At 40.7% G+C, this 25,992-nt stretch overlaps 1 protein-coding gene across 3 annotated transcripts in view; it reads right to left on the bottom strand.

The window, feature by feature from the left end:
- IDE (insulin degrading enzyme) overlaps positions 1-25,992 on the bottom strand; it is a 132,321-nt gene that overhangs the window by 91,486 nt on the left and 14,843 nt on the right. The window contains exon 1 of one of the 3 annotated variants that reach the window (XM_054436218.2): positions 20,842-20,953. The exons of the other annotated variants lie outside the window; for them this stretch is intronic. The gene's annotated coding sequence lies outside the window, so the exon portion shown is untranslated. Of the gene's footprint in view, positions 1-20,841; positions 20,954-25,992 lie in introns of those variants that run through there. 3 annotated transcript variants of the gene reach the window in all.

Raw genomic sequence — 25,992 nt, forward strand, 5'->3', positions numbered from 1 at the left:
TTTATATTTAAGGACAAACAATAACGTCAAGTAAACCCATATAATACATCATCAGATTTTTTTAAATGCTGGAGGAAACCTTTTATAGCCACTCTACAGGGTGCAGTCATTCCTTTCCTCCCTCTTACCCCTCATTCTTTCTGAGAAATGCTAACAAAATTGTTTTCATGGAGCCATATTTGTATCTGAAAGAGCACATGGATAGGGATTTGAGACAGGGTGGGTTAGACCATGTGTTGGTCTGTATGCAGAACTAGAATAGAGTTTTTTTGCTGGTTTTTTGTTTTTGTTTTTTTGAGACAGGGTCTCAGTTTGTCACCTAGGCTTGTATGCAGTAGCGTGATTTTGGCTCACTGCAGGCCTCAACCTCTTGGGCTCAAGTGGACCTCATCCTCCTGCCTCAGTCCCCTCAAGCAGCTGGGACCACAGGCGCTCACCATCACACCCAGTTAATTTTTCATATTTTTTGTAGAGACGGGGTTTCAACTTGTTACCCATGCTGGTCTTGAACTCCTGAGCTCAAGCCATCTGTCCATCTCAGCCTCCCAATGTGCTAGGATTACAAGTGTGAGCCACTACGCCCGGCCTAGAATAGAGTTTTATTTCACACTATTTCAGAGGTATTTGCTAGAATAAGTGAGGTGAGATGTTGTGTAAGAATTATTACTGGGTTAGCTCAAACACTGCTCAAACTGATGATATTGAAAGATAGGGTAGATCTGGAACTCGCAGGTCTGATATACACATGCTCAGAACATAGGGAACAACCCCCAATGAGGAACAATCCTGTAAAGTTCTAATATAAAATAAGAGACCTGTGCTGTCCTATGATGGCAGCAATAACAAGGACATAAAACAAACAAACAAAAAGTTGGAAGGACCCCAAGTATTTTTGTAACCTGCTGAAGAGCTGAATGCCAGAGCAGGAAAAGTCTGGCAATCTTAACAGAGATGTCAGAAAAATTCTCTTACAAAAGGCTTCCTCTGACAGTCTTCTTTCTTCTCTAGAACGGCTAGATTACAGTGATGGGAAAGGACTATCAGTACACAGAATCCTGTAGGGATGTTGGTTGGAATTAGTGCAGTGAAGGGACTTTCCAGAGTCTGGGGTATGCATGTTTTTTGAGAGCAGGGTAGATGTAACTTTTGTCTATACTGGAGATTGCTTAATAGACCAAAAAAAAAAAAAAAATTGAATCTGCTACTACTGGCAGGTTAATACACTGCCAGTATATAATTAATTAAAGCCAAAAACATATCTGAAACTACAGAGGAAAAATAACCCTCTATGAGCACATCTGCTTCTTACCTGCAAGACAAAACTAAAAAGATTTGACTGTTCCTTAAAGACTGACAGCTAGATTTAAAGGTAAGTAACAGGGGGAAGAAATAGGCATACAATTATTTTAGATAAGTTTTTTCTGTGTTAAAATCTCTAGAGATTGAGAGAGGAAAAAAAATCTAGTTTGCTTTCACCATTATATTTTCCTCTCTGAAATCACCTATAACTATTCTTCCAATCTGCATAACAATTGATAAACCAAAGGGGTTTGTTGCTACTAAGACTGTCCCCTAGATCCCCTAGATCTTTTTTTTTTCTCTCACCCTCTCTTACAGTGCTGATAGATCTTCTTTAGAGGAGAAGAGATAAGGAATTTTAAAGATCAACATATCATACTAAATGTAAATACTGGTTTTAAAAATCACATAGTACTTTACAACAGATAGTGCTAATGGTCTTCTATTTATAGTAAAAATCATTTCTTGAAAAACAAAGCATAAAATATAATACTAACATATTGGGGCTATGTTAGTAGGTCACTGTTGGAAAATTCAAAAGCAACTTGAAACTGAAAAGCCATTATTAACAATTATTTTAGGCCAGGCACGGTGGCTCGCGCCTGTAATCCCAGCACTTTGGGAGGCTGAGACGGGCGGATCACAAGGTCAGGAGATCAAGATCATCCTGGCCAACATGGTAAAACCCTGTCTCTACTAAAAATACAAAAATTAGATGGGCGTGGTGGCGTGCACCTGTAGTCCCAACTACTTGGGAGGCTGAGGCAAGAGAATCGCTTCAACCCGGGAGGCAGAGGTTGCAATGAGCTGAGGTCAAGCCACTGCACTCCAGCCTGGCGACAGCATTAGACCCCGTCTCAAAGGAAAAAAAAAATTATTTTCTTTCTCATTAGCCACAAGCCACTAAAATTCAATGTCAACGATGAAAATATCTGAGTGCAAAGTCTAAAAAATGGTGTTTGTGGTAAAATAGTAATAATTCTCAGGGTGACAGGAAATAGTCTATTTCAGACTCTAAAGAGGGGTACAAGAAACCTCAGATAACAGTCCTAGGCCAGGCACAGTGACTCACGCCTGTAATCCTAGCACTTCGGGAGACCGAGGCGGGCAGATCACCTGAGGTCAGGAGTTCGAGACCAGCCTGGTCAATATGGTGAAACCCCGTCTTTACTAAAAATACAAGAAATTAGCTGGACATGGTGGCGGGTGCCTGTAATCCCAGCTATTTGGGAGACTGAGGCAGCAGAATCACTTGAACCGGGGAGGCAGAGGCTGCAGTGAGCCGAGATCATGCCACTGCACTCCAGCCTGGGCGCGACAGAGCGAGACTCTGTCTCAAAAGAAAAAAAAAACAAAACAGTTCTGGTTAAGACATTTGGCAAAGGACAATCTGTTTAGACTGCAGCAAATGCCTTCAGTGTGTACATAGTTTGTTTCAAAAACATTAATCTGAGTTCAATATAAATTAAACTATTTTTAAAAATGAGTCCAACTTAGCAGCGACATAACACTAAATAAGTCAGTCACAAGGCAGCCTCCATTAAGACTCCCAGCAAGAAGGGCAGTGTTAAAACGGCAGTGTTAGTAAGAACCTCCGTGTGTACCAAAGAGAATGCCTGAACTTACCCCAGGCAACAATCTACTCCAGGGAGAAAAGGGGTTGGTCTTCTAGTGATAGTTATACTCAATTTCCTCTGTGGTGCTTGACCTAGTGAGTTTGACTTAGGTAACCAAGAATTACAAATGATTAAAATGTAATAATGATGATGATGATGGTCTAAAACTTCCGTCCAAACCACAACTGTGTAGAGGGGAGATGAAATATAGCTCACTTTGGTAGTATAAATTATCTTACTATGTGGGAGGTTAAAAACTCTATATAAAGATAACCACCTCAACTATAAGCTACACTCTGTACTTTTTTTTCAGGGTTCCAACTTCCCTTATCTGGATTTTAATTTTTTTAGACAAAAAAAATTTAAATTGTAAAACACAGAGTAGGATGTAGGTAGACAGAACAGTTCCAGCCCAGTAAAAACTATTTACAAATGATCAGAATCCATCACAGCCATGGATATAACTTGTTTGGACGCTGAAGTTGTGCTGGATTAATATTCCTGATATGGTTGAGAATAAGGAGATGGATTTATTCTACAAGTCACACATAAAAATTAGTCCAACTACTTGTGTACAAAGGATCAAAAAAACCTAAAAATTTCCAAGGTGGCAATACTCCCTAATCAAATATCATGACTTATTGAGGAAGTAAAATCCAAAAGAAATAGTAGCAACATTTTCAAACAAAACCTATTCCCGGCAATCCTATTCAATACAAAGTCTGGGTTTACCTATAGCATATCTATAAACACTTTCTACAACGATTTGATTCTCACCTTCTGGAGAAGTGAAGACAATGACTGGGAACTCTTCCTCCTCTGATGATGAATTCATCAACAGCTTGCCTGTCTCTGTATTTATACTCATAAGATCACCTGTCTATCTACTTCAGATCATTAGCATAAAGCCTTCAAGAGCAATTTTATTTATGGCAAATGTTCTCCAATAAGCAAGCATACTGACAATTTAGATGATGAGCTAGTGTTAACTCAAATGCTTTCCCAGACATTTATATTTTTAACTTGTTAAAGTTAAAATTTTAGGAGCAATAAAATTACTTTCAATTCTAGGGACATTGACATACACTGGAAACTTCATAAGAAACAGAATTGTCTTTTCAGCACTCTGATAAACTGGAGAGATATTTAGTAATTACAACACATATTTTGTCATTTTGCTCAGAATTTAAAACAATGACTATAATCACAGAAGATAAAAGCTGGAAGAGCCACTAGATGTTATCTAGTCCTTTGCAGTTCATGGACTGGCTACACTGGCTTCTCCTGGGAGCTTGTTAAAAATGCAAAATATCAGAAGCCACCAGAGACCTACTGAGCCATAATCTGCATTTTAACAAGATCCCCAGGTGGGCTAGATCCCCTCATCTTACATACAAGGAAACTGAACCTCAAGGAGTTTAATAAATCAGTTGCCCAAGATCATACAACAAAAAGTTATAATCAAACTCAGTCTTAACTCCCAGTCCTGTGTCCAGCCTCCCCTCCACATCCAAACAAACACTTAAGGAAGTCTATTAAGGTCCAGGCATCACACTATGCAAATGGTTACAAAGATGAGTACATCAGAGCCCTTGTTTTGAAGGAACCTAGACTAGTGATGAAGTCAGATATAAAAACAGGTCATTATCTTTTTTTTCTATTTTTTGAGACAGGGTTTCACTCTGTCACCCAGGCAAAATCTTGGTTCACTATAGGCTCAACATCCCAGACTCAGGTGATCCTCCCACCTCAGCCTCCCCGGTAGCTGGGACTATAGACACTCACCACCGTACCCAGCTAATTTTTTGTTTTGTTTTATAGACAGGGTTTCGCCATGCTGGCCAGACTGGTCTCAAACTCCTGGCTTCAAGCAATCCACCCGCCTTGGCCTCCCAAAGTTCTGGGACTACAGGCATGAGCCACCGTGCCTAGTCTCTAGGTAATTTTTTTGTAGAGATGGGGTTTTGCCATGTTGTCCGGGCTGGTCTTTCAAACTCCTGGGTGCAAGAGACTGCCGCCTTGGCCTCCCAAAGTGCTGGGATTACAGGCATGAGATGCTACACCCAGGCCAGGTCATTATCTTTTAAGTGTGGTGACAAAATTGTCCCCGGGGCACTATGGGAGTAACCCTGTCTAGGAGGGGAGAGTAGAAGCACACCAAATAAAAGGCAAGGGGACAATCAATCAAAGTAGAAGGGAATTCGTGAGCGAAGCCTGACAATGAGGAAAAAGCATGAGGAATATAGTGGAAAAACAAGAAGCGTGGTGCTAATGACCTACAACAGGAACTCCAGGTCAAGATCATGGACTAAGACATGCAAAGGCCTAAATTTCAGGTTTACAAAAACAAATCCCCAAATGTAAGGTCATTTCCAAATTCCACACCAAGAGTAAATTTTACGCTGCAAAGAATCTTTTATTCAGGTGACCTTTCAGTCTTTCTCATCTCTCTTTAAAGTGTTTCATGATCAATATAGTAGCAGATTGGGAAATTTTACTTTGCTTTTTGCTTCCTACTCACCTCCATTGGTCTCTCACAAATTTAAAGTCAGACCTGATTTAGAAATAACGACCTATAAACCTGAACAGGTGAGTGATCATGTTAATAGTGAATTACAAACCAAAACCTCCCTTCTGTGGAATCCATCCACCCACTCCCAAGACCATAGGTGGAAGTCAAGGCCTATAGCACTCATGCACGTGGAGGAGGAGCCCAGAGAGAAAAGGCATGAAATCAAAACCACACCACATAACATTCCCACTTCCTTGCAGAAGGTAGAGGTAAATAAGCAGAGGGTGACAAGATAGTGGTGGTATGAGCCCAAGGATGCCTCAACATATTAATGCTTAAAACCATATACCCCAAGTACTATTAATAATACATGAACTAAAAAATAACAACATATCTTAGGGAGCCACCTACCCAAAGCTCTTCAGTTATAGCAACAGGTACACCTAACTTCATACACCAGCTAGATCATAAAGTTGGGTACAAAATAAAATCCTGTCAGTTAAATCTTATTCACCCCTGATGTTTTGCCTTTGTGCCAGGCAGAATATCAGCTGTCGTAACTCTATGTCCTGGCCCTCTGGAAAGGAGATTATGATCAACAAATAAACCCTTAAATGAAGTAGGGTGGTTGCAATTTAAAGAAGTTCTAAAGCAGTATCATTCTAGACAGAAGTGCTTTTGCAAATGTTGTTTTAGTTTGATGCATGCCTATCAATGGTTGTTCATTCCAAAAGTGACAAGCTTAACACAGAACACTTTATAGAAACGTTATAAAGTTTAAGCAAATGAACAAAACCTCTGTTTTAGACCTTGTGCCACAGAGGTAACTATAGAAAGTTTCTTAAAGTTGTAGTTTGGGTACCAAGGGTGTTTCACAAGTATCCTTCTTCCACATGGAGTTTTCAGGGCTGTTAGGAAATGTAAGATATAGGCCGGGTGCGGTGGCTCACGCCTGTAATCCCAACACTTTGGGAGCCTGAGGTGGGCGGATCACCTGAGGTCAGGAGTTCGAGACCAACCTGGCCAACATGGTGAAACTCTGTCTCTACTGAAAATACAAAAATTAGCCAAGCATGGTGGCGCATGCCTGTAATCCCAGCTACTTGGGAGGCTGAGGCAGGAGAATTGCTTGAACCCAGGAGGCGGAAGTTGCAGTGAGCCAAGATTGCGCCACTGCACTCCAGCCTGGGTGACAGAGCAAGACTCCATCTCAAAAAAAAAAAAAAAAAAAAGATAGAATACCATTGTATAAATCTAATCCTAAGAATCGCTCTTATTTTTTTAAAGTGTCATAGGCTTTATAAACTGTTCATTTAATCTTTCCATTCTCCCTAAGTGGTGGGTCGTAACAGCTGTTCACAGTCATCCTCTTCAACTCCAAATGAGAAACAAAAGCTCAGTCAGTGCTTGCATACTAAAGTATAACCAAAAAGACAAAAAAAAAAAAAAGATAAGTGGTTAAGTGACTTGCCCAAGGGCAAGCTGATTGTGGTAAAGCTGGAACTACAGAGAAAGAGGAAGCGTGGGAAGGGGAGGGACAGAGGTGGTGCTGAAGGAAATCATACACTAGTTTATTCTCCAGCTCCTGTTTATCACCCTCACAGTCTTTCCCTGACCCCATTCTTCTTCCCTTACAATCCCAAATAACAAAAGCCAGGAAACAAAAATTAAAGTAGGTCAAAACAAATGCTCCAAGGAAAGTTTTCAGTTTTTTACTCCTTCTTCCGCATATAAAACAGAGGTAGTAGGGGGAGTCTGCAATGCTTCTAATCTACCAAAGGAGTCCCTTAGCTAAGAACCATAATACATAGCAGGATTAAATGTATAACAGGTTTAAAGCGAGAGAGTATATGTACAGAACTGACTCATGCATGAAAGGAAACAAAAATAAGTACTACAGTAGACATGAATGGGTTTAAGTATACTATTTTTTAAAAGTATACATTAAACCATATGATCAGAAAAAAGAGAAGAAAATCATAATCATCTCGGTAGGTGCAGAAAAGTACTTAAATTCAACAACCACTCATGTATTTTTTTAAAGTCAGCAAACTGGAATTAAATTTCTCCATTTTAAAAAGAATATCGCAGAAACTATGGTAATTATCATATTCAATGGTATACTCAATAGTTTACATTACAATTAATGTAAACAATCTCCCGCCCTCCCCACCAACACGATGCCACTAACACTTCTTCTATTTCAACATTGTATTGGTAGTTCTAACCAGTCCAAATAAACCAAGAAAAAGAAACAAAACACATAGAGATGGGAAAGGAAAGAGGAAAAAAATTAACATAATTCTCAAGCAATATGATTATGTATACAGAAAATCCCAAGAATCTACTGACAACTTCCACTTCTGGGTAGGATATAGCAGCTCATGGCAAACTAATTCAGCTTCAACAACTAGAAAAGGCCAGGATAAATTACAAAAATCACATTTGCAAAGATGCTGGAAAGTTGTGCAAGCAACAAGGATTGGATAAACCAGTTCCAGAAAGGCGAGCAACCTCTGAGGTGAGCTGATAATCATCATTCATTTTCTTCTCTGGGAATATCTGCTAATTCTGAGTGCAGACTGAAGATCATGCTTGCCCTAAGCAAAGGGACTCTATTGGATGAAGAGGTATCACTGAGGCTTCAGTGGTGGCATGAAGTTGGTGTGACAGATTAAAGTCCCAGGAGGTCCCAAATTTGCAACTAACTTTCCCAACAGAAGATTTTCTGAGATACTACTACATGTTTACCAGAATAGCTAAAAAGAAAAAGAGGGCAAATACCAAGTGTTAGAGAAGTTAACAAACTCTCACACACTGCTATAGACATGCAATTTGGTATGGGTACAACCATTTTCAAAAACTGGCACTATACACTAAAGCTCACACTATGACCTAACAATGCTAGTAACAGATAAATAACCCAAATAAATGCATTTATATGTTCATAGCAACACTATTCAAACTAGCCCAAACTAGAAATGATCAAATGACAATCAACAGTGAAATGATAAATTGTACATTCACACAATGGAAAGTATACAGCAATAAAAAGGAATAATATAGAACAAAGCACAATAAACATGAATCTCACTAATATAAGGTTGAGTGAAAGAGGCTAGACACAAAAGAGTAAATACTGTAACCTTCCATTTATACAAAGCAGAAGAGGAAGTAAAATCAAGCTATGCCTTCATCCCAGGATAGTCATTACCCTTGGGAGTGGGAGTAGTGATTGGATTTGGAAAGGAGAATGAAGGGGGCTTTGGGGTTCCAGGTCATGTGCTGGTTATACAGGTATGTTCAGTTCGTAAAAATGCATTAAGTTGAACACTGACATCTTTCAATAAAAAGTTCTTAAAAATAAAGCTTTTCAAAATATCATAAAACACAGTAAAATAAAAGGAAGGGGGAGATACATGAATTACTGATATTACAAATATCAACCACCAAAAATCATCTGGAAATAGTACCACTTGAATACTGGAAAGTAGCTACACATACCAAAGAGGTGCTAAACTAAGAAGGCTCACTAAGGAACAGTAGTACAATTAACATAATTAAACCTTCTCAGGTGTGTCTCGAGACAATTATTTCAAATATTTCTGTTGATGCTATCTTGGCCACAAGAAATAGGAGGCCCATGTAAGTACAGCATCAGTTAACTAAGTTAATTCAGTATGCTAAATCTTTTAACTCAGGACTTTACTCATTACATATTATTTGAAAACTAGCTTTTAGTAATTACTTTAGACTCTAGTTAAGATCTAAAAATAAAACTTGACACTTCCAGTAACTAAGAGCTAAGTATAACACAGATAAAAGCAAAATGATTAAACTTTGAATAAATTCTCCCCTCAACAATTTCCAATATTTATACCAAACAACTTCTAATTCAGGATTTGAATAAGAAAAATTATTTTTAAAACAAAATTAAAAGAATACCATATAACGTTAACATTTCTTCAAACTCAACTAATTTTACATATGGGCAACCTCCCATAGATGCTTCATGAACCCAGAACAGCAAGGGCAGCTTAAAGACAACTGTCATGGTTTTCTTCTTCTTCTTTTTTTTAAGATAGGGTCTCACTCCCATCGCCCAGGCTGGAGTGCAGTGGCGCTATCATGGCTCATGACTTCCTGGGCTCAGGTGATCCTCCCACCTCAGCCTCCTGCGCAGCTGGGACTACAGGCATACGCCACCATGCCCGGCTAATTTTTTGTATTTTTATTTTTAGTAGAGACAGGGTTTTGCCATGTTTCCCAGAATGACTCGAACTCCTGGGCTCAAGCAATCTGTCCACTTCAGCCTCCCAAAATGCTGGGATTACAGGCATAAGCCACTGCACCTGGCCTGGTTTCTAAACATCAATTCAAATCACAGGCTGGGAAGAGTTATTGACCCGTAACTAATTCTCTCAAGATAGCCCTCTAAAAAAAGCAAACCATAAATATCCCTTATCAAAAATGGTTGGGATCAGATGTGTTTCAGATTTTCCTGGATTTTTAAATATTTGCATTACATTTACCAATACAGCATCTACTTTGAGCATCATGTTGGTGCTCAAAAAATTTAGAATTTTGGAGCATTTCTGATTTTGAATTTTGAATTTTTTCAGATTTGGAATGCTCAACCTGTATTCTGTACAGACGGTTCAGTTCCACCCATATGTACAGAAGATAATCTGCCCAACTCAGAGAATGCTGCCTCACGAAACTTGACCTGTACTTTGCCTTAGTATGATTCTTCACTGTCTGCACTGATCTACTGACCACTTCCAGCTTGTGTTCGATAATTACATACCCTCACCTTTACCAGATGACCTCTCTGCTCCTGAGGTACTGGATACTACTGGACTATTCTGGTCAAACCAGACTTTCTGGCCTCATCTAGCTTGTTTTTTTAAAAAACAGTTCTCCCTATGTTGCGCAGGCTGAACTTGAACACCCAGGCCCAAGCAATCCTCCCATCTCAGCCTCCCAACTAGGATGGTGTGCCATCATGCCCATCTTGGCCTCATCTAGTTTTGACAATCAAGAGTCAGATGAGGCCAGGCGTGATGGCTCACGCCTGTAATCCCAGCACTTTGGGAGGCCGAGGCAGGCGGATCACCTGAGGTCGGGAGTTCAAGACCAGCCTGACCAACGTGGAGAAACCCCCATCTCTACTAAAAATACCAAAATTAGCCAGGCGTGGTGGCAGACTCCTGTAATCCCAGCTACTCGGGAGGCTGAGGCAGGAGAATCGCTTGAACCCGGGAGGCAGAGGTTGCGGTGAACCAAGATCAACCTGGGCAACAAGAGCAAAACTCCATCTCAAAAAAAAAAAAAAAAAAAAGAGTCAGATGAAATGTATACATGGCCCATTAAATTGACAGGGGCACCTATAGTTGCATCACACTCAGGCAACCTTCACAGAGTTTCTCCTGTAAAATATGTTTATATAAACTTCACCAAGGCATAGTTCCTGGTACACAGTAGTCATCCACGAATGGTAACTTGATTATTATAAAATCATCATCATTATTATGGTCATAGTGACTAAGGTGCAAATGGACCACCTCCATAACCACCATGTTATTACCAGCATTCTTAACACATACTTATGTGAATTCCAGATGTTATTTGTCATCTCTGGAGGTCAAAAACATTCATTAGGTAGGCTGATAATAGGATTATACTTTATAAGACTATTAGGAAACCAGGTAAATAATTATCCCTTTATAATTGCTATAGATGAACCAGTGTTTATAGTAAGTAGTTCTCAATGGGTGACTATTCCCACTCACCAACCCCCACTGAGGACATATAGCAATGACTAGAGGCATTTTTTATTGTCACAACTGAAGGTGCTAATGGCATATAGTGAGTAGAGGCCAGGGATGCCACTAAGCAACCTACACTGTACGGGATATCTCCCACAAGAAAGAATTATTTGGCCCACACCTGTAATCCCAGCACTTTGGGAGGCTGAGGCGGGAGGATCACATGAGGCCAGGAGTTCGAAACCAGCCTGGCCAACATGTTGAAACACTGTCTCTACTAAAAATACAAAAATCAGCTTGGCATGGTGGCACAAACCTGTAATCCCAGCTACTCGGGAGGCTGAGGCACAAGAATCACTTGAATCTGGGAGGCAGATGTTGTGTGAGCCAAGACTGTGCCACTGCACTCCAGCCTGGGCAACAGAGTGAGACTGTGTCTTTAAAAAAAAAAAAGAAAAAAAGATTTTGGCACAAAATATCAATAGCGCTAAGGATGAAAGACCCTAGTTTATAATTCTGATTTTATTACCCCCCAAATAATGGATGAATATCAATGCAACCAATTCTATCCACTTAAATCCAAGAGACAGCCTCATTAAAGTACAGAACTCTTCTATAATTAAACTCCCATCTATGTATCTATATATCTCTCAATCAATCAATCAAATCTAAGCCACAAAAGATTTACATGAAGAGAGGGGAAAAACTGATAATGAAAGAGAAAGAGAGAAGGAAACTTTACAGGAACCTTGTCCTAGAGTAAGGAATCTAACACATAAGTGAAGGGGTTAAGCTTAGAAAGAAGCAAAGCCAGTATGTCAGAACAGATGCTTACTGAATACTCAGTCAGTATCTTGCAGCACATATACTTGCTTGGGGAATAAATCTATTATATATTATACATATATATAATATATTCAATAAACCCCTTATATAGATCCTATTAGTCCCATTTTTTACTGGACAGGGAAATTAAAGCTCAGAAAAGTTATTTGGTTGGAACCACATAGGTATAAAATAGAAGAGCTAGGATTCAAACCCAAGTCTTTAGACACAAAATGACCATGCTGTTAAACACTCCACCAAGTTAAAAGTTCATCTCAACACTTTGGGAGGCCAAGGCAGGCAGATCACCTGAGGTCAGGAGTTCAAGACCAGCCTGACCAACATGGAGAAACCCTGTCTCTACTAAAAACATAAAATTAGCCAGGCATGGTGGCGCATGCCTATAATCTCAGCTACTCCGGAGGCTGAGGCAGGAGAATGGCTTGAACCTGGGAGGTGGAGGTTGCAGTAGGCCGAGATTGTGGCACTGCACTCCAGCCTGGGCAACAAGAGCGAAGCTCCGTCTCAAAAAAAAAAAAAAAAAAAAAAGAAAAGAAAAAACATTTAAAAAAAGGAACTAGTTTGTTGGCTCACAACTGGGGCGATTTCCAAAACGATTTTTTAAATGGTTTGTCGGGTGAAAGATTCAAGCAGACAATGGAACAGAACCCACAGCCTAATTCTAACACCTACTTTCCTCACTCAACTGCTAATCTAATGTGGTTTGGCCCAATGTTGCTTCAATTTTAGGTTCCACTTTGTTTCTTTGTGCACACAGGATAATAACTGCTGGAAGTTTAGAAAGTTAGCAGCCTAGATTCTGACTCTTTCTTACCACCGATGCTATTCTATTTCTTTAGATATAAACTTTGTATTTTTTTTGTGTGTGTGGGTACATAGCAGGTGTATAGACATAGACTTTAAGAAAAGTCACCCCCAGCCAGGCACGGTGGCTCACGCCTGTAATCCTAGCACTTTGGGAGGCCGAGGTGGGTGGATCGTGAGGTCAGGAGTTCGAGACCAGCCTGACCAACATGGTGAAACCCCGTCTCTACTAAAAATACAAAAATCAGCCGGGCATAATGGTGTGTGCCTATAATCCCAGCTACTCAGGAGGCTGAGGTAGGAGAATCACTTGAACCCGGGAGGCGGAGGTGGCAGTGAGCCCAGATCGCACCATTGCACTCCAGCGTGGGCAACAAAGCGAGACTCTGTCTCAAAAAAAAAAAAGTCACCCCCTCCAACCCCCATCTAGCATCTAGCTAGCTGTCTACAACTTTGAAATTATACCCTGTTGTCATCCATCTAGAAATAATTACTTCTCCTCTCCCTAGTAATGTCACATTATTAGTCCACATTTATTAAACATTTACTATATGCTAGGGACATACACATTACATGCATTTTCTCACTGAATTCTCACCACACACCTATGAGGCAGATACTATTATGGTCCACATTTTGCTGATGAGGAAACGGGCTTGCGAAAGGCGATTGGGAGACCCAGGCCACACAAAGGCAAATGATGTACAAGATTCAAGTACAAGCATTGTTGCTCCAGAATCCCAGCAGCAATGCAAGCTAAAGAATGATTACCTATATTCCCTTCAACCCCATTAAAATGGACTCATCCATAAAACTGTGACCAATCGATAAAAGCAATCCTCAAGTATTCAAGACTATTAGGTAAAAAAGTAAACCCACTTTTTATTGCCACAGTAGGCAAAACTAGGCTCAATGTTGGTAGACACAAGGAGAGCAACTGATGCTTATATAGACAATCTAATCTAGTCTTCACAGACAAGGCTGTGTCAGCAGTATCACACCACCAAGCATTCAAGTAGAGGCTACTTTATGATATAGGTTTCAAACTATTTTTTAAAAAAGAAATACGCTGTCTTCCACTGAAATCTTATGGAAATCTAATTCATAAAATGAAATGACTGGTTCAAGAAGGGAAGAGGAAATCAGTGACACCCTCCCCCTATCCAAATAAACAAAACAAAACAAAAATTCTGGGCTCCATCAGTGTTGGTGATACTGACAAGGATTCCCAAAGCTCTGTCAAGTATAGTTTAAAAATTAATGCAGAACCCCAATAAAAATACCAAAAAGCTATTTTATGGAGACATACTGATGTTAAAGTTTATACGGAAAAACAAACACACAAGAATAAATAGCAAAGAAAGGCCAGGCATGGTGGCTCACACCTGTAATCCCAGCACTTTGGGAGATAAAGGCAGGTGAATCACCTAAGGTCGGGAGTTCGAGACCAGCCTGGCCAACAAGGTGAAACCTTGTCTCTACTAAAAATACAAAAATTAGCCAGGCACAGTGGCAGGCACCTGTAGTCCCAGCTACTTGGTAGGCTGAGGCAGGAGAATCACTTGAACCCCGGAGGCAGAGGTTGCCACTGCACTCCAGCCTGGGTGACAGAGCAAGACTCTGGCTTGGAAAACAAACAAACAAAAAAGACAGATAGAACAACAGAAAAGACTAGAAAGTACAGAATTAGACTGAAATACATATGGAAACATAGCTTTTAACAAAAGTGGCATTTCAATTCAGTGTAAAAGATGGACTTTTAATAGTGTCTGGACAATTGAGTTGCCATCAGGAAAAAGACAAAATCAGATCCACATCTAACATCATTCACAAAAATAAACTCCCAATAAATAAGAAAACAAAATGTAAAAAATGAAACTATGTAAGTGATATGGTTTGGATCTGTGTCCCCACCAAATCTCAAGCTGAACTGTAAACCCCAGTGTTGGAGGTGGGGCCTGGTGGGAGGTGACTGGATCATGGGGGCAGAGTTCTCATGAATGGGTTAGCAGCATCCTCTTGGTGCTGTTCTTGTGATAGTGAGTGAGTGAGATCTGGTTGTTTAAAAGTGTGTAGCACCTCCCTCCTCCTTGGTCCTGCTCCTGCCATGTAAGTGGTGCTTTCTTCCCCTTTGCCTTCCACTATGACTGAAAGTTTCCAAGGCCTCCCCAGAAACCGAGCAGATGCCAGCAAGATGCTTCCTGCACAGCCTGCAGAACTGTGAGCCAATTAAACCTCTTTTCTTTATAAATTACCCAGTCTCAGGTATTTCTTTATAGCAATGCGAGAACTGAGCAATACAGTAAGTACTGGATAAAAGATAGTTGAATTCCTCTTATTCTTTAACTTTGGTGTAGAAAAAAAATCCGGGGCATGGATAAAAAAAATATATATATAAGAGCTAAAATCATAAAACTCTTAGAAGAAAACATAGGGCAAAGGCTTCATGACACTGGATTGGGCAATGATTTCCTGGATATGACACCAAAAACACAGCCAATAAAAGAAAAAAATAAACTGAATTGGCCAGGCGTGGTGGCTCACGCCTGTAATCCCAGCACTTTGGGAGGTCAAGGCAGGCAGATCACCTGAAGTCAGGAGTTCAAGACCAGCCTGACCAACATGGAGAAACCCTGTCTCCACTAAAAATACAAAATTAGCCGAGCATGGTGGCGCGTGCCTGTAATCCCAGCTACTCAGGAGGCTGAGGCAGAAGAATCTCTTGAACCTGGGAAGTGGAGGTTGCGGTGAGCCGAGATCACACCATTGCACTCCAGCCTAGGCCATCTCAAAAACTAAATACATAAGTAAATAAATAAATAAACTGACCTATATTAAAATAAAAAATTTCTGTGCAAAGGACACAGCGAAAAGGCAACCTGTGGAGTGGGAAAAAATATCTGATAAGGGGTTAATATCCAGAATATATTAAAATCTCCAACAAAACAACAAAAAATTTCTAAATGGGCAAAGGTCTTGAAAAGCCACTTCTCCAAAGAAGATACACAAATGGCCAATAAGCATATAAAAAGATGCTCAACATCACTAATCATTAGAAAAGTACAAATCAAAACTAAAATGAAATACTACTTCATACCGATTAGGATAATTATTTTAAAAACACTGTGAATACAAAAGATTAGCCCGGTGTGGTGGCGGGTGCCTATAGTCCCAGCCAATCGGGAGGCTGAGACAGGAGAACAGTGTGAACCCGGGAGGCGTAGCTTGCAGTGAGCAGAGATAGCGCCACTACACTCCAGCCTGGGCGACAGAGCGAGACTTCGTCTCAAAAAAAAAAAAAAAAAAATCCTGGCCAACATGGTGAAACCCCGTCTCTACTAAAAATATAAAAATTAGCTGGGTGTGGTGGCATGCGCCTGTAGTCCCAGCTACTCGGGAGGCTGAGGCAGGAGAATGGCGTGAACCCGGGAGGCAGAGCTTGCAGGAGCCGAGATCGTGCCATTGCACTCCAGCCTGGCAACAGAGCGAGACTCGGTCTCAAAACATAATATTAAAAAATAAAATAAAATAAATAATAAGTGCAGGTGAGGATGTGGAAAAACTGGAACCTGTGCACACTGCTAGTGAGAATACAAAATGGTACAGCAGTATGGAAAACAGTATGGCAGTTCCTCAGAAAATTAGAAATAGAATTACCATGTGATGTAACAATTCCACTGCTGGATACATATACAAAAGAAATGAAACCAAAGACTCAAACAGATATTTGTACAGCTATGTTCATAGCAGCAGTACTGGCAACAGCCAAAAGGTGGAAGATACCCCAGTGTCCATTGATGGATGAATCAATAAACAAAATGTAGTTTATATAATAAAATTTATTCAGCCTTAAAAAGGAAAAAAATTCTGGCACATGCTACCATATGAACCTAGAAGACATACTAAATGAAATAAGCTGGCTGGGCACGGTGGCTCATGCCTGCAATCCCAGCATTTTGGGAAGCCAAGGCAGGCGGATCAGGAGGTCAAGAGATTGAGACCATCCTGGCCAACATGGTGAAACCCCATATCTACCAAAAATACAAAAATTAGCTGGGAGTGGTGGTGTGCACCTGTAGTCCCAGCTACTCAGGAGGCTGAGGCAGGAGAATTGCTTGAACCTGGGAGGCAGAGGTTGCAGTTAGGCAAGACTGCACCAGTGCACTCCAGCCTGGTGACAGAGCAAGACTCCATCTCAAAAAAAAAAAAAAAAAAAAAGAAATCAGTTAATCACAAAAGGACAAACACTACACTACACAACTCCACTTACATAAGGTACCTAGAGTAGTCAAATTCACAGACAGAAAACAGACTGGTGGTTGCAAGGGTCTGAAGGGAGGGGAAATGGTGAGTTATTATTTGATGGGCACAGAATTTCAGTTTGGTGAGATGAAAAAAGTTCTAGAGATGGGTGATGGTGATGGTTACACAACAACGTGGATGTATTTATTGCCACTGAACAATACACTTAAAAATGCTCAAAATGGGCCAGATGCAGTGGCTCATGCTTGTTACCCCAGTACTTTGGAAAGCCAAGGTAGGAAGATACTTGAGGCCAGGAGTTTGAGACCAGTCTGGGCAACATAGTCAGACCCCATCTATACACACACACAAAAAGGTCAAAATGATAAATTTTATGTTATATATTCTTTATCACAAGAATAAAACCAACTATGATGGGGGGTGGGGTGGGAAACAGAATCAAAATTCTAACAAACTAACCTAACAACTATAAATGAGTAACATAATCACATTGAAGGAGTGTAAAAGAAAAGAACTTAACCATGGAAAGCTGGATTTTGACTGGATACAATAAAGCTTAAGAGAAAAAGAACTATATGTAAATATCGTGACCTATTTTAAAAGTGTTTCTCACAGGTGAGCTAGCAATTATGAAACTATGTGTACACTAGAATTGAGGAAATAAGAAAGTAAATTGTAGAAAATGAAATCCAGTGTTCTCACTGTTGGAAAAAGAAGTTATAAATAAGAAACGGGAAAAGGTTACAATTGTGGTACTAAGTTGGAATCAAAGGTATCAATACAAACTTATATTTTTAATATATACAAAAGGACATAGAAATATAAAAATGTGTATATGTGGCTGTCCACCAGAGGCACTAGACTGGCCACTAGAAGCAATGACACCTTAGCAACAATGAGCACATCTAGTGCCCAGATCTTGGTCTGTGAAGATTATTTTCCGGACAGGTGAGTTGGCTCACGCTTGTAATCCCAGGACTTTGGGAGGCTGAGGCGAGCAGATCACCTCAGGTCAGGAGTTTGAGACCAGCCTGGCCAACATGGTGAAATCCCATCTCTACTAAAAATACAAAAATTAGCCAGGCATGGTGGCACATGCCTGTAATCCCAGCTACCTGGGAGGCTGAGGCAGGAAAATTGCTTGAACCTGGGAGGCAGAGGTTGCAATGAGCCGAGATCACACCATTGTACTCCAGCCTGGGTGACAGAGTAAGACTCAGTCTCAAAATAAAATAAAAAAATTATTTTCCAATAAAAGGAACTAAGTGATTGATTCAAGGGCTAGGACAAGAAAAATATAAGATGAGTCTAGAACAGAAGTAAAACAATACTCTAAAAAAGATGTGGCTTATTCAAAATACACAGGAGCCAAAATGAAGAAACTCCTAAGGGTCAAAGCCATAATAATTTGAGCAACAAAACAAAGAATGATAGTATTGAATTTTCAGCTGTAAGTTAAGATAAATGTATGTTCATAGCAATATAAATAAATAAGAAAAAGAAAAAGCAGGCTGGGCACGGTGGCTCACACCTGTAATCCCAGCACTTTGGGAGGCTGAGGAAGGCGGATCACCTGAAGTCAGGGGTTCAAGACCAGGTTGGCAGACATGGTGAAATCCTGTCTCTATTAAAACTACAAAAATTAGCCAGGTGTGGTGGCACACGCCTGTAGTCCCAGGTACTCGGGAGGCTGAGGCAGGAGAATTGCTTGAACCTGGGAGGCAGAGGTTGCAGTGAGCCAAGACTGTGCCATTGCACTCCAGCCTGGGCAACAGAGTGAGACTCTGTCTCAAAAAAAAAAAAGAATACCAATCTTTCTCAAATTCTTCCAAAAAAGAAGAAGAGAGAATACCTCCAAACTCATTTTATGAAATCAGTATTACCCTGATACTAAAGCCAGACAAGGACACTACAAGAAAAGAAAATTACAGGCCAATAACCTTGATGAATATAGACAAACATTTAGCCAGACTAAGAAAAAAAGAGAGACGACACAAAATCAGAGATGAAAAAGGAGACATTACAACTGATACCACAAAAATTCAAAAGATCATTAGTGGCTATTATGAGCAACTATATGCCAATAAATTGAAAAATCTAGAAGAAATGGATAAATTCATAGACACATACAACCTACCAAGATTGAACCATGAAGAAATCCAAAACCTGAACACACCAACAAGTAACAAGATTGAAGCTGTAATTAAGTCTCCTAGCAAAGAAAAGCCCAGGACCCATGGCTTTCCTGCTGAATTCTACTAAATATTTAAAGAACTAATACCAATTCTACTCAAATTATTCCAAAAAATAGAGAAGGAAGGAATAACTCCAAACTCATTCTGTGAGGCCAGTATTACCCTGATACCAAAACTACACAAAGACACATCAAAAAAGGAAAACTACAGGCCAATATCACTGCTGAATATTGATGCAAATACCCTCAACAAAATACTAGCAAACCAAATTCAACAGCACGTTAAAAGGATCATTCACCTTGATCAAGTGAGATTTATTCCTGCAATGCAAGGATGGTTCAACATCAACACACTTATTGCAAATCAATAAATGTGATATACCACATTAACAGAATGAAGGGGGAACAACCCCACACAATCATCTCAATAGATGCAGAAAAAAGGCTAAGTATAGTGGCTCATGACTGTCATCCCAGCATTTTGGGAGGCTGGGGTGGGAGGATGGCTTGAGTTCAAGAGCTCAAGACCAGCCTGGGCAACACAGCAAGACACCATCTCTACAAAAACAGCTGGGCATGATGGCACATGCCTATATTCCCAAGTACTCAGGGATGCTAAGGTAGAAAGATTCCTTGAGCCCAAGAGTTTAGGTCTGCAGTGAGCCATGATTGCACCATTGCACTCCAATCAGGCTGACAAGAATGCAATAGTGTCTTAAAAAAAAAAAAGATGGTCAGGTGCAGTGGCTCACGCCTGTAATCCCAACACTTCGAGAGGCCAAGGCAGGCAGATCACCTGAGGTCAGGAGTTCAAGACCAGCCTGACCAACATGGGAAAACCCCGTCTCCACTAAAAATACAAAATTAGCCAAGTGTGGTGGCACATGACTGTAATCCCAGCTACTCAGGAGGCTGAGGCAGGAGAATCGCTTGAACCTGGGAGGCAGAGGTTGCAGTGAGCCAAGATCTTGCCACTGCACTCTTGCACTCTAGCCTGAGCAACAAGAGCAAAACTCCATCTCAAAAAAAAAAACAAACAAAAAAATACCTCCTCACAGACAGCTTTCAGATGCCACATGCAGGATCTGTGAAAAAAGGCAGGGAAAAATAGAGCAGAAAAATAATTTGACAAAATTCAACAGCTTTTCATGGTAAAAACTCTCAACAAATTAGGTATACAAGGAATACCTCCATTGTGTACTTCAGTACAATAAGGGCCATGGAAGACAAGCAAACAATGAACATATTCAGCAGTGAAAAGCTGAAAGCCTTTCCTCTATAATCAGGAACAAGCATGACAAGGATGCCCACTCTCATTTCTATTCATCAATAATTTTCTGATTCTGATGGTATTGTGATGATATAGAAAATCACACTAAAGAGGCCAGGCATGGTGGCTCACGCCTGTAATCCCAACACTTTGGGAGGCTGAGGTGGGGGGGATCACCAGAGGTCAGGAGTTCGAGACCAGCCTGTCCAACATGGTGAAATCCCATCTCTACTAAAAATACAAAATTAGCCAGGCGTGGGGGCACATACCTGTAATCCCAGCTACTCAGGAAGCTGAGGCAGGAGAATCACTTGAACTCGGGAGGCGGAGGTTGCAGTGAGCCGTGATAGTGCCATTGCACTCCAGCCTGGGCAACAACAGCAAAACTTTGTCTCAAAAAAAAAAAAAAGAAAATCACACTAAAGTATCCAATGGTCAAATTACTGTAATTGGTTCAGTAAAAAAATTATTTGTGCTATAATGTACAATAACAACTTTTCACTATGAGATTGTTTCAAAAATACAGTATATCTCTTTCATGACAAAAACGCTGATCAAACTAGGAATAAAAGAGAATTTCCTCAACCTGAAAAAGGGACTCTATGAATAAGCTACTGCTAGCATCGTACTTAATGGTGACAGATAATGTTTTCACCATTAAGATCGAGAAGATGACAAGGATTTCCACTCTTGCCACTTCTATTCAACACTGTCCTGGAAGTTCTAAACAGACCAATTAGGCAAGAAAATGAAATAAACGGTGTACAAATTAGAAAGAAAAAAGTAAAATTAGCTCCATTTGCAGAAGACACGATCTTGAATATAAAAATATCAATTGTATTTCTATACAGTAGCAATGAACAAACTAAAAATAAGAAAACAATTTATAATAGCATCAAAAAATAAAATACTGGCTGGGCACAGTGGCTCATGCCTGTAACCCTAGCACTTTGAGAGGCCGAGGCAGGTGGATGACCTGAGGTCAGGAGTTCGAGACCAGCCTAACCAACATGGTGAAACTCTGTCTCTCAAAAAATACAAAAATTAGGCTGGGTGCAGTGGCTCACCCCTATAATCCCAGCACTTTGGGAGGCCAAGGCAGGTGATCACCTGAGGTCAGGAGTTCGAGACCAGCCTGGCCAACATGGTAAAACCCTGTCTCTACTAAAACTACAAAAATTAGCCGGGCATGGTGGCACATACCTGTAATCCCAGCTACTCGGGAGGCTGAGGCAGGAGAATCGCTTGGACCCAGGAGGCGGAGGTTGCAGTGAGCCGAGATCACGCCACTGCACTCCAGCCTGGGTGACAGAGCAAAAGTCTGTCTCAAAAACAAAAACAAAAATTAGCTGAACACGGTGGCGGGCGCCTGTAAGCCCAGCTACTAGGGAAGCTGAGACAAGAGAATTGCTTGAACCTGGGAGGTGGAGGTTTCAGTGAGCCAAGATCTTGCCATTGCACTCCACCTGGGCTACAGAGTGAGACTCCGCCTCAAAAAAAAAAAAAAAAACTTACGAATAAATTTAACAAAAGAAATGTAAAACTTAAACTTTAAATGGAAAGACTCCCATGTTCATGGATGGGAAGACAGTATTTTTAAGATAATGGTAATCCCCAAATAGATCAAAATCCCACCTAAGACTCCTTTTTTGCAGAAATTGACAAATTGATCCTAAAACATCTTTGGAAATGCAGAGGACCCAGAATGGTCAAAAAAGTCTTGAGAAAGAAGAACAAAGCTGGAAGACTCAAACTGCCTGACTTCAAAACAATTGTAAACAAAATAGTGTGATACTGGCATCAGGATAAACATACAGATTAATGGGCCAGGCACGGCGGCTCACACCTGTAATCCCAGCGCTTTGGGAGGCCGAGGCAGGCGGATCATGAGGTCAGGAGATCGAGAACATCCTGGTTAACACGGTGAAACCCCGTCTCTACTAAAAATACAAAAAATTAGTCAGGCTTGGTGGCAGGCGCCTGTAGTCCCAGCTACTCAGGAGGCTGAGGCAGGAGAATGGCGTGAACCTGGGAGGCGGAGCTTGCAGTGAGCCGAGATAGCGCCACTGCAGTCCAGCCTGGGAGAAAGACTCCATCTCAAAAAAAAACCATACAGATTAATGGAACAGAACAGAAAGCTCCGAGATAAACCCTCACCTTTTGATCAACTTATTTTTGAAAGGATGATGGCCGGGCATGTTGTAATCCCAGCACTTTGGGAGGCCAAGGTGGGCAGATCACTTGATGCCAAGAGTTCGAGACTAGCCTGGCCAAGATGGTGAAACACCATTTCTACTAAAAATACAAAAATTATCTGGGCACGGTGGCCAACGCCTGTAGTCCCAGCTACTCGGGAGGCTGAGGCATAAGAATTGTTTAAACCTGGGAGGCGGAGGTTGCAGTCACTGCACTCCAACCTGGGCAACAGAGCAAGACTCCATCTCAAAAAAAAAAAAAAAAAAAAAAAAAGGATGCCAAAACAATTCAATGAGGAAGGACTAGTCTTTTCAACAAACTGTACTGGATATCCACATGTAAAAAGATGAAGTTGGACTCTTACCTCACACCATACATAAAAACTAATTCAAAATAGATCAAAGACTTCCATGTAACAGCTAAATAATTAAACAATACAACTTTTTTTTTGAGATAGTGTTTTGCTCTTGTTGTCCAGGCTGGAGTGCAAAGGTGTGATCTCAGCTCACCGCAACGTCCACCTCCTGGGTTCAAGCGATTCTCCTGTCTCAGCCTCCTGACTAGCTGGGATTACAGGCGCCTGTCACTACGCCCGGCTAATTTTTGGTATTTTTAGTACAGACAGGGTTTCACCATGTTAGCCAGGCTGGTCTCGAACTCCTGACCTCAGGTGATCTGCCCACCTCGGCCTCCCACAGTGCTAGGATTACAGGTGTGAGCCACCATGCCTGGCCAATAATACAAATCTTAAAAGAAAACTTAAATCTTTGTGACCCTGGATTAGGCAGTGGCTTCTTAGATATGACATCAAAAGCACAACCAGTTTTTTAAAAAGACAAATTAGACTTCACCAAAATTTAACACTTTCTGCTTCAAAGAACACCATCAAGAAAGTGAAAAGACAACCTATAGAATGGAATAAAATATTTGTAAATCATATATCTGATAAGAGACTTGTATAGAGAATATATTTTTTCATTTGCATATTTTTGAAGATGGAGCTTTACTCTCGTCACCCAGGCTGGAGTGCAGTGGCACAATCTTGCCTCACTGCAACCTCCGCCTCAAGGGTTCAAGCGATTCTCCTGCCTCAGTCTCCCAAGTAGCTGGGGTTACAGGCATGTACCACCACGCCCAGCTAATTTTTGTATTATTAGTAGAGATGGGGTTTCACCTTGTTGGTCAGGCTGGTCCTGGGAACTCCTGACCGCAGGTGATCCACCTGCCTCATCCTCCCAAAATGCTGGGATTACAGGCATGAGCCAACACGCCCAGCCTAGAGAATATATTTTAAAACTCTTACAACTTTAATAAAAAAAAAACCCAATTAACAAATAGAAAAAGGATCTGAGTAGACATTTCTCTAAAGAAGATATATAAATGGCCAAGAAGCATATGAAAATATACTCACTGGTCATCAGGAAAATGAAAGTCAAAATTCCAATGAGACATCACTTCACACCCACCAGGATGGCTTATAACAAAAGTACATATATCCTTGACAACAAAAGTGTTGTCAAGGATATAGAGAAATTGGAATTTTCACACACTGCTGGTGGAAATGCAAAATAGTGCCGCTGCTTTGAAAAACAACCTGGTAGTTCCTGAAAAGGTTAAACACAAGAGTTAGCATATGACCTAGCAATTCCACTCCTATGCATATCCCCAAGAGAAACGAAAATGAGTGTTCACATGAAAACTTGTACACGAATGCCCAAAGCAGCATTATTCATTATTATCTCAAGACTGAAAATAATCCAAATGTCCATCAACTAATGAATGGATAAATAAAATCTGGTTTATCCATACAATGGAATACTACGAGTACTAAAAAGGAATGAAGTACTGACACATACTACAATATGAATGAACTTTGAAAACATTATGTTAAGTGAAAGCCAGACACAAAAGACCACATGTTGTTTGATGTCATTTATATGAATGGTCCAGAACAGGCAAATCCATAGAAAGAAAGATGAGTGGCTGCCATGGGCTCAGGGAAGAGTGGAATAGAGTGTAACTGCCAAAGGGTATAATGTTTCTTTTTGAGGTGATGAAAATGTTTTAAAATGATTGTGGTGATGGTTGCACAACTCTGCGAATATACTAAAACCCATGAATGGTATACTTTTTTTTTTTTTTTGAGACAGGGTATCACTGTCACCCAGGCTGAAGCGCAATGGTGTAATCATGGCTCACTGCAGCTTTGACTTCCCAGGCTCAAGCAATCCTCCCACCTCAGCCTCTGGAATAGCTGAGATTACAGGCATGTGCCTCCATACTCAGCTAATTTTTTATTTTTTGTAGAGAGAGGGTCCCACTATGTTGCACAGGCTAGTCTCCAACTCTTGGACTCAAGCAATCCTCCTGCCTCAGTCTGGGAGTCACAGGATTTACTTATTTAAAAACTCAATTGTTTAAGGGAAAGGGTTAAACTCTAGTGTGCTTCATTGATTTCCTCTGCCCCTTTTGCTGTTTTATGACAATTCCTAATTTGTTCATTAATATTTCTAGAAAGATGTTATGTTGTTGCCATATAATAATATCGATAATAGTTTGGCTGGTTGACTGTAAGTACAAATAAGATATTCATTTTCCTTAAAAGTCTGTTAGTTTAACCCTGTATCTGACTGGCTAGATAGTCTTATCTATTCGGCTTCTGAGAACGGTGGCTTCCCAGTGTCAAGGTTCCTATCTGCCTTATTTATGTGACCTGACTGACCAGAAATCCTAATGTAGCCATCTTGCTCCAAAAGGTTCTTGGTCTTCCCTACCTTGTTACATTATACTCATCATCTTCTTGACTTACTGTACACTGTTTGCTCTCTTTTCTCCCTCTCTTCTTGGTGAGCAGCTCGAGAGATGCCTCAAAGGTTGAGAGAAGTGGGCTGGGCACGGTGGCTGGGCACGGTGGCTCCCAGCACTTTGGGAGGCCCAAGCACGTGGATCACCTGAGGACAGGAGTTCAAGACCAGCCTGTCCAACAAGGGGAAACCTCGTCTCTACTAAAAATACAAAAATTAGCCAGGCATGGTGGCTGGCACACGCCTGTAGTCTCAGCTACTCAGGAGGCTGAGGCAGAAGAATCACTTGAACCCAGGAGGCGGAGGTTGCAGTGAGCCAAGATGGAGCCACTGCACTCCAGCCTAGGCGACAGAGCAAGACTCCGTCTCAAAAAAAAAAAAAAAAAAGATTGAGAGAAGTGACTTGTTACTCCTTTTATG

Source organism: Pongo pygmaeus, chromosome 8, assembly GCF_028885625.2.
Source record: "Pongo pygmaeus isolate AG05252 chromosome 8, NHGRI_mPonPyg2-v2.0_pri, whole genome shotgun sequence".
Classification (NCBI taxonomy): Eukaryota; Metazoa; Chordata; class Mammalia; order Primates; family Hominidae; genus Pongo; species Pongo pygmaeus.